Source organism: Euprymna scolopes, chromosome 9, assembly GCF_053919585.1.
Source record: "Euprymna scolopes isolate OS-2025 chromosome 9, ASM5391958v1, whole genome shotgun sequence".
NCBI lineage: Eukaryota > Metazoa > Mollusca > Cephalopoda > Sepiida > Sepiolidae > Euprymna > Euprymna scolopes.
This window is the reverse complement of record NC_136490.1, coordinates 105,826,793-105,836,792: the sequence shown is the minus strand read 5'-3', so window position 1 is coordinate 105,836,792 and position 10,000 is coordinate 105,826,793. Positions and strand designations below refer to the sequence as shown.

Here is a 10,000-nt window from a genome sequence, read left to right as displayed (position 1 = left end):
TATATTATATGCAAAATCCGATCCTGCATTTTGCTAATTCCTGCCCTCTGATGAGAAGGAGAGTATTTCTTCGAAACTCCGCGGATTAAGGACTACCCACTTATCTTGTGCTTCCTTTTTAAAAATTAAATATGTTTTAACTCTTTTTCAAGATGTCTTTTAACATATTTTATTAATCATTTGTTCATATATATATATATATATATATATATATATATATATATATATAATTGACTCACATCCAGGTAACCTGCATCTAAAATTTAAAGGGTTTATACCAAAATAGGCGGAAGTGTTTGATACAGGATGCGAAGGTCAACGCCTCCAACTTTTACCTCTTAGCAGCAAGTGTTTCGCCCCAAAACTGATTAAAATTCTTGCAGCATATCTGAATACCCTCTATGTGAACTTCGAATGTTTTGCAACAAACTTGTCTTAATAGTAAGCTAGGGACCGCAAAGGTCAAATTTTTTTAACTTTTACCCTTGGTAGCCAAATTGTCAACCAAAATCCGATTTAAAAAAAGCTTGCTCTTTATCTGAATATATTTTATGTAAAATTTCAAATGTTTAGACGAAACATTGCTGAGTAATTTGGTAAAGAGTGCAGAGGTTCTTTTTTTATTTTTTATTATCACATCTTAATAAAAAGTTTGATCCATATCCAACTACCTACATCGAAAAGTTCACGTATTTAGACCCAAAATTAGGGGAATAGGTGGTAGAGTTTCAAATGGTCAAATCGTTGAACTTTACTCCCTTGATAGCAATATTTATGGCCGAAAAGCGATTAAAAAGATTTTCGCAAATCCCAATACCTCTTATGTTATATCTCTAGTTTGCATACTGAAAATTGAAAGCGTATTTTTGTATGGAAATGTACACACACAACATGGGCAATTTCTCTTTTATATATATACCAGTTGTTCATTATTTGGCTTACGTGCGAATACACTTGAGGTAAGATTTCAAATATTTAGACCAAAATTTGTCTAAGATCTTTCGTATAGACCGCAGAGGTCACTGTTTTCAAATTGACCTCATTTTTTTTACCCCAAAACATTTATTATTTTGTTCTCAAATCAAAATGAAATGTTTTACCCATGCCCAATTTACCTAAAATCTCCAGTGTTTAGACCGAAAATTGGCGGAGAAATTTGGAAGAATCTGGAAAGCGCAACTTCTTTAACTCTGCCATTTTTCGTAGCCAAATTTTAGCCCCAGACTTATTAAAATGCTTACAGCATGTCTGAATACCCGTTATGTATAAATTTCAAATTTTTAGACCCCAAATTGGCTGAGTATTTTGCTAGACACCGAAAAAGTCACATCGTTTGAACTTTGACTCCTTGGCAGATCAAATTTTTTACCCAAACCGATTAAAGGCAAGTCATATCTCGGAATACCCTTTATGTAAAATTTCCAATGATTAGACCAGAAAATGGATGAGTAATTAAGTAGAGACAACCGAGGTTCAATCTTTTAAACTTTGACCCCCATTTTTACACGTTTCCATTAAATTTTGGATGCTTAAATCAAATTATAAAGTGTGGGCTATGCCCAAGTAACCTACATTTAAAATGTCAAGTGTTTAGCCCCAAAATTGGCGGAGAGTTTGGCTTCGAATAACAGTTATCTCTTATGATATTCAAGATTCTGGGATTCTTGCTCAGGTATCTCATAGGAAATGAATAGTTTCCAGACGTCAGTATCAGTCGCATAACTATTTCTTCTGTTCATAATTTACAGATGAATTTTTAGGCCACTATGTTTTTTTTTAATATGACCAATAAGATGCTATATATTTACTTTTGTTAATCCTAAATATATTGCCTGCAGAACTTACGGATTTAAGAATCATGTCGACAGTCGACTATGCAAGGAGTTCAGCAGCAGATGTCTGTCGCATTATAGATAAATATATATATCTATAATATAAAGCGGAATGTCTGCGTAAAACTTTCGAGCGAGGCGACGCATTCTCACATGATCAGTATCGTTTTGAAGCTCGACACTCCAGCCGACAAATACCGAAAAATTGGCTAAAAACATTAATTTTTCACCCTCAACTGGGCACTTCTCTACTGCTTCTTTTCGCTGCTAATATCGAAAGTCATCACCTCTTTTCAATTTTCTAGCTTTAATTGAAACTACGTCACTTCCCGTTGGCGATGCTTGTAAAAGCAAATACGTCACGTTTTTCCCCGTTCTTTTCCTCCTTCGCGGTACGTGTTTGAGCCTGCCTTCCTACTGTCACTTTTTTTTTCGCTCAATCCACACCTCTAAACACGCGGGCAACGCCGGGCATCCATGCTAGTGCATATATATATATATATATATATATATATATATATATATATATATATGATAGTCACCACTAATCTAGGCCCGGAAGCCACTCGGGGACAAGGGATATTGCATGTCCACTAATAAATGAGAAAAAAATTAAGAAAGAAGATTTGTTTATGGAATCTACGTTTTGATTTAGGCACAAATAAAGAATAGGGAAAATTATTAACAGTGGTTTCAGCTAGAGGGGCGTTTTTCGTGGAAGATTGGCGAGGGGAGACCAGAGATTGGAGCCCAGACCAATACTTGACATGGACATAAAGATAAAAAAGACAGGCTCGCAACGTCTGTTCTGTGGGAGAGAGGTTGCAGGGAAGAGATAACGGCATCCCCCACTAAGCCATGAAGTCTATTTTGTACTCTTTCAAGACAGGATAGGCTGTGTTTAGAAGCTCCTCTCCAGATGTGGACACAGTACTCCATCATTGGACGTACTTAGCTTTTATATATCTATATCTAAAGAGAATTGCATCAGCAGTCAGATATCTTTTGTGGCGGTAGACGGATCCTAACATTTTTCCAGCCACCTTGGCAACAGACTTGATATACGTGTACCATTTCAGATCAGGAGTAAAGGTCTATCCCAGAAGCTTGTCAAAACATTGAGCCTCTCTAAGACGGGAGCCATCCATTTCAATTGATGCCGGAGGGGGATCAGAGCGTTGATAATGTAAAGATAGTCGCTGTGTTTTAGATTCATTAAAAGTAACCAGCCGCATCTTCCCCCACTGTACCACGCGCTCAATATCAGTACAGAGAATCAGAGAGAACTTTGTCATTTACGGCCTATCTTGTATCTGAGCGAAGCGCAATCATTAACTAATGTAAACAATAATCCGTGGACGGGAAAAAACTTGTTTTTTTTAAGTTTGACAAAAAATAATACGACGTGTATATATAAAAGTCTTCTCATAATATTACTATCATGTATATTATTCCGTCTTTACGTATATTGGATGCTTTAAAATCTGTGTAGCTTAATTTTCATACGTATTTCCATTATTTACTGTGTGTTTGTTGTGTTTCCTGCAAATATATAAAAATTACTTATATACCTCTGTAACTATTTTTGATGATTATGTATAAATCAGCCTTATCTTTAGTTATACAGGCTTACATAGTATTTATATTTTTTCTCTATTTTTGTTTTTACGATATTTTTATTTGGCTTGATTATTCATTCATTCTTCACTTAGTTCACAAAAATCAATTATCGAATGAATTGATTAATTTATCAGCAGTTTACCTAAAATCGATTTAAACATCGACTAAAAAAATCATGCATAATTGTTCTGCGCGAAGAAGTCAACCAAAATTGAGGCCACTTTTTTCTACTTCCGACACTTATTCATATCCAGACGCCGATGAAAACATAAATTAATATACAACTACAAAACCGCATCGATAAATTTAGATTACACAAAAAGGCGTTTAAACCAATAAAATAAAAGTCGAATGGCGTTGTTTTAAAACTGCGGTTAAAGTGGCATAATAAATGCGATTCGATAATTCGTACTTGCTTCAGTGATTTTGGGGCAATTCATGGTTGGTCAGAAGAGCAATGGCCGGTCTCATAATACAATAATAGACAGGATATTATGAATGAATTTGGTGACTGTCAATGAAAGTGGTACATATATATATATATATATATATATATACATACTCAGTAGAGGTTTAGTAAAGATCACTTGATGGAAATATGATTTTATCTCAAGATAACACTATGTTCCCTGCTATAATATCTTATATATATATATATATATATATATATATATATATATATATATATATATATATATATATATATATATATGTGTGTATGTATGTATGTGTGTGTGTGTGTGTGTGTGTGTGAGTATTAGTGGTGGAACGATTCCAAAATTATTCCTGGATCCGATCCAATTACCAATTTCGTTCTAATTTCCGATTCTAATTGGATTCCCGATTCCTATTAAGATTATTTTTATATTTATAAATATTTAATTAGAAATTTGTTTTTGTTTTTTGTTTTTGTTTTGTTTTGTTTTTGTTTTTTCGTAAATTTTCAAATTATTACATATATCCCCGGGTAATTTCCGGGTATATTTTTACTCAAATATTGTACTTGTAATGTATTGAAAATTCAAAACAACAAAAGGTTTATTTTGATTTTAAATAATTGTATCAGTTCGTCGTTAATATACAACATGCTATTTGAAACTTTTCATGAAAAGTTGAAAATAGTCGACGATTGATAAGTAAAATGAGAAAACGATCTAAGTACAAAATATTTACAAAGCCCCCCCCCCTAATTTTACGAACGAATTTCTAAATAATGATGTTACCATTTAGAAACCAATTTTTAACATGGAGAGGGTGCTGGTTTTCATTTACTATTATGTGCATTATTTCTATGAATGTTTAAATTTTATTTAAATTATATAAATTTGTCTGGTAATTAAATTGATTTGCTTTGCTGTAAAGATATAAACAAAAAACAAAAATAAACATCTCGCGGCCCTGTGGAAATTCCATAAGGAACTCATTCTTATGTAATATACTGATGTTAATGTTCGTGGCTTACAAAGAAATGCCCTGATATTAATGTAACTCTTGTTAAAACTGCAAAAGTATTTATTCAAGCTAGCACGGACCCCCGGCTTAGACACGTTGTTAAGTACGCTTACATATATTTTAATTATTGCAGATGTCTTATATATTTTTATAGAGTTAATATTCTATCGATTTTTATATATTATAAAGTTGCGATTTCAAATATATATATATATATATATATATATATATATATATATATATATATATATATATGCATATGGCGCTGGGGCATCAGCTTTTGTTTTTTCAGATATAACCGATACCGAAACCAAAATTCATAAAGTATTCTTGATAAAATTATTTATTTAAAACAAATGGATCACTAGAGTTCCATCAGCTATAATCTAAATTAAAACTTGAGCTTATGAAGAATTCTTGGTAAAATTATCTATAAGAAAATAAATGACTTGAGTGCCATCAGCTATAGTCGAAACCAAAGCCAAAACTTATGAAGAATTATTGGTAAAATTGTGTATTATAAGTAATAAGAATATATAATTAAACGGTCGTCACTCGGGTGTAATCGTCATACACAAAATAAATAACAAACAGACTATCGTATTAATATATAGCATTGTTAAACCTCATAAATACGACGCTCCTTTCTCTCTAATAATCCTAAGTACGGGCTGCAATACGAAAAATATAGCAATTACATGTGATTTTATTGATATTGTTGATTGGCCTTAGAATTAGTGGTAAAAATTACTTAACTGCTTAAAAGATATAATAATGTACCGAAATGGGACAGCTTACATTATATTTATGTGCACTACTGAATTTCCATTCTTAATTCTAAAATAACGTTTCAGTGTGCTCACACATAATCGCCCAAAACAGTAGAGTCTCATGAGCTTTGGGTATTTTAAATGTAAATGAATGTTGTTTTTTTTAAGTTAACAAACTTCTCAATGTTTGCTCTTCCGAGGTGTTGATAAATTGTGAGATTTTCATCTATATTTTCACTTGTGCCAAAACCAACCAAATTATAAGGAAACATGCAATATTTCAAAAGATAAGGTGATCAGACAAAACCAGGACTAGAAAAAAAGCACGGTAAATATTTGATATTAAAGTCCAAAGTCTCTAATAGACGCCATGTGGTCATTTATCAAATAGGTGCGAAAAGCTTTTTTAAAATCTTTGACATTCAATAGGCAAGTGAACTCTAGGATATATTAACTTTGCTAACAATAAAACCTGATAAATACAAATTAAATTAGGTTTGGGGAGTGTCAGGATTTTCATTGTGTATAAAAAGGTGCCATAAAACTTTAATTATTTCAGAAGCAGTCGATGACAAACGTCCTAATATCCAGCTGGCGCAAACGAAATTTACCCCCTCCTCTCGCCCAGAGCATTTTAAACTTGTTTATAATAATATGACTCCCTACCTCTTAGCAAATAGATGCGAAACGATTATAAAAGCAATAGGCAAGTTAGAAATGTCCAATAAATAAAATAAATTAAACTCTGCTAATCAATGTTAAATCTGTAAATGAGATTTAAAACTCATTCTGTAGCTATTCTCAGTCTTATGTTGTAAAGGAACAAATTCTAATAAAAATTAAAAAAAAACAATTTGTGTTTGTTTCATTCTTTTTATTCCAAAATTTTAGAGAATGGGATTGGAATCGGAAATTAGCCGATAAATTTCCGATTCTGATACCCCCAAAAGTGCCGAGGTATACGATTCCGATTTCGATTCATCGTCTCAACACTAATATATATATATATATATATATATATATATATATATATATATATATATATATATTGTTCAATTTTCACCCCAGACAATGCACACTGCACTTTGAAGTAGGGGGCTACTATCGCGAACATAAGTCGCAAGGATGTTATGAAGTGAGAGGAGCAGCAGTAGGTATGTTCACATTGGACTTTAAATTCTTCAGGTCAGTACAGATGGGAAAGCAGAATTCCGGAAGAGATTTTTAAAGTGTAGCAATTCTGGGGAAGAAACTATTAGAGTAGAAGGCTTTCCAACACCTAGGGATCTCTAATGTGTAGGTGTAGGATTTTGTTGCTTTTCGGGTTTTGGGGGGGGTCGACGGGGTAAAAATGCTTGTAGTTCGGCAGAGCATTCACTATTAAAATACTTGTAGAACAGGAAGAGGGATGCAACATTTCGTCGATGGGATAGAGGCTTAAGCTTAGATTACAGTTTAGAACCTGTTAGATTGGCGACTTTCTTGTAAACCCTATCCAGGAGTGAGAGACTAGTAAAAGATGCACCAGCCTAAATGTGACAACAGTACTCCGTACATAGGCGAATGGTGACCTTAGAGGAGTAGAGGATACTTTCAGGCGTAAGAAGTGTCTAGCGCAGCGGAGAGAGTCCAATGCTCTCAATGTATCTGTTCTGATTCATGTTCCCGGTGAACATTAGGCCAAGGGGTTTAAAGTAAGTACTTTATGGTAATCTGATTTTGGCCATTGCCATTGGTGGTAGAGAAAGTTTCTTGTAATCATTGAAGGAAACAAGCTTAATCTTGTCAGCATTGAATGTAACCATCAATTGTTGTCCCTGTTCCACTAATGATTGGAGATCTTCCCCCAAGTGTTTCTGCCATTTTCTTAGATAGTTGTTCATTAGGTTTCCCCTCGTGCATGCTATAGAGCGCGGTGTCATCAGCAAATATACCCATCTCAGAATCGGTGTATGCCAGTGGTGATAAAGTTAAAGCAGTATAGATTATAATAGAAACTCTATTCTGTGATTACATGTACAGCTGAGCGTGCAGGTACGTACGTGTAGAGAAAGACAACATATAGGCTGAAGGCGTATCTGTTGTGTTGAACGTGCTGGGTTTCTGATGATTGTACTCTATGTATGTCTTTTTCCGAGCTGTTAACGTGACCTGGATAGGTGTAAATCAGGGTTAGAGTATGTGTGATAGTAGCACGTCTATTCTTTATAGCTGTCTTTCTCAGCTTGAAATCTTTGGTCTGATTTGTGTTTTTATCAATTGGTAAGTTCTGAGAATTTGTTGTTTCTTTTAATGATATTTCTCATTTATTTATTGGGTATGCTTCTTTTTAGCATATTGCTTGTTAGACGGTTAAAGTTGGATGATGTTAAGTATGTTGAATCACAGTATAGCAAGGTTAAAGTCCAACCCAGGATTGTCTGGAGGCAGGTGTAATGTGCGACGCCTTTTTTATGTTGGAAAGTAGTGGTGTTACTCGCTGTGAAAGCTTGCGTTTCCTGTGTGTGTTTTTTGAAAGGTGAATAGCCATTTCAGGTTACATGCTGTCCTTCAGAATTGTGTTTCCGTTCCGAGTTTTAGCCTGTTATTTCTTCCTGACATCAGAATTGGTAAGTGTATAGGAATCGGTAATTTAGTACTAAGTTTGTAATAGTATCGGAATCAAATAACATATTGGAATCGTCCCATCATTAATATATATATATATATTGAACCATCTTTGCAATAAATATAAATTCATTTTAAACATTTTCAGTTGTTGCGCCGTCACATCATTTCATCATTTTCATTCGTTATGAATGGTACACGATTCTCGGAGGACCTAAGGTTCCTTTACAAAATAAACTGAAACTGGCGGTCTATCAATTAGACGAGGTGAAGAGAATCTTACTAACCATGTTTTTCTTTTTCTTCCTCTGACCTCGACGCAAATGAATTATTGTATTATCGTTATTTTTATCGTTTTTTTTTTGTTGTTTTTACACGTAAATCGAAAATGTTTTGAACGATTGGGCTCAAAATGGGACGTCCTTCAGTACGAAATGTTATATGCGGTATTATGTTGAAAGAGGATACTAGCGACGAGAATCTCTGTTTAGTTCCACATTGATAAGGATGACCAACGACGTTCATTCATTCCCCTATTTGAGTTGGCCTTGTGCCTGTATATTTTGTTCATGTTTAATTTATATTGTATTCTTTTTTTAAACTGAATAAACAAATTATTAGCTCAAAGTGTAGTATCTGCTCTTCAGATGCTGCGTTTCAATTTTTGTTCTCTCTCAGTGGAGAAGAAATCCTTCAAGACTGACACAGTTTATATCCCTGTTCCTTTTTTGCGTTGCAACGACCCTGGTGTCTAACACTGCCCTCGTGAGGAGGCAAAGTAAATAGGAACACGAAAGAAAATTCACATACACACGTACACACACAATATATATATATATATATATATATATATATATATATATATATATATATATATATATATATGTATGTATGTATGTAAACAGAAATTCTTCCCAATATCAAGTTGAGAAAATAAAGAGTAAGACATCGGATCTTTGACAGTAATTGATGCATTATTCAAATTAAGTTCATCACCTAGAGTATATTTTATTTAATAACAGCCCATAGAAGAACCATCTAAGACTACTTCTGCCAGGCAAGATTATAATCTTGAAATCACTGTTTGATTGTCTTCACTTAAAAACATCTGAACACCAGTTTGATGTGGTTCTGTTATCAGTCAAACATAATAGTCTATGTAATTACAATCAATGTGGTGGGACCATATTTTATGAGTTGTGTAGTCGTAGCAGGTTTCACATAACTATTTCTGCTTTTTTCTTTAAGTGTGAAAAAAACTGAGCCCTGTTGTCACACATGTTTACAATCAGCAATAACTCAAGGTATAAAGCTTTACATAAGAGTACACAGAGTACTCACCTGCATTCAGCATCAGCCTGTTTTCGAGCAGACAGACTAGCATGGACCTCGCTGAAAAAGCACAAAACATATATTATGACATACTTTTACATGATTAGATGTGTAAATTAATCAAATATCATGTTTTAAACAGAGAAGCTGGTCCAGCGAATAAACTGCAAGTTCGGCTAGACTATCTATTGCGAGTTATTAAATAAATTATTGATATTTTTTAAGATGTGTTCGATTAGTTTTCCTAAGTAGTAGTAAAAATGTTTGACTCCTTTATGTTAATAAAACATATACTTTGTTATCGCTTGCTATCTTCTTAACAGCGTAACGCACTTTTCTCGTCAGCTATCGTTGTCTCGGAGGTATGTATTAGCGTAATGTTTTCTT

General features: G+C 33.6%; 1 protein-coding gene and 1 long non-coding RNA gene across 2 annotated transcripts in view; one reads left to right on the top strand and one right to left on the bottom strand.

Annotated features, from left to right (window-relative positions):
- Nucleotides 1-9,676, bottom strand: part of LOC145284799 (uncharacterized) — a 289,096-nt gene extending 279,420 nt beyond the window's left edge. The window contains exon 1 of the long non-coding RNA XR_013868884.1: nt 9,623-9,676. This is a non-coding gene — a long non-coding RNA (uncharacterized LOC145284799). The remainder of the gene's footprint in view (nt 1-9,622) is intronic.
- LOC145284798 (uncharacterized) overlaps nt 1-10,000 on the top strand; it is a 989,395-nt gene that overhangs the window by 546,678 nt on the left and 432,717 nt on the right. The window lies entirely within an intron of this gene.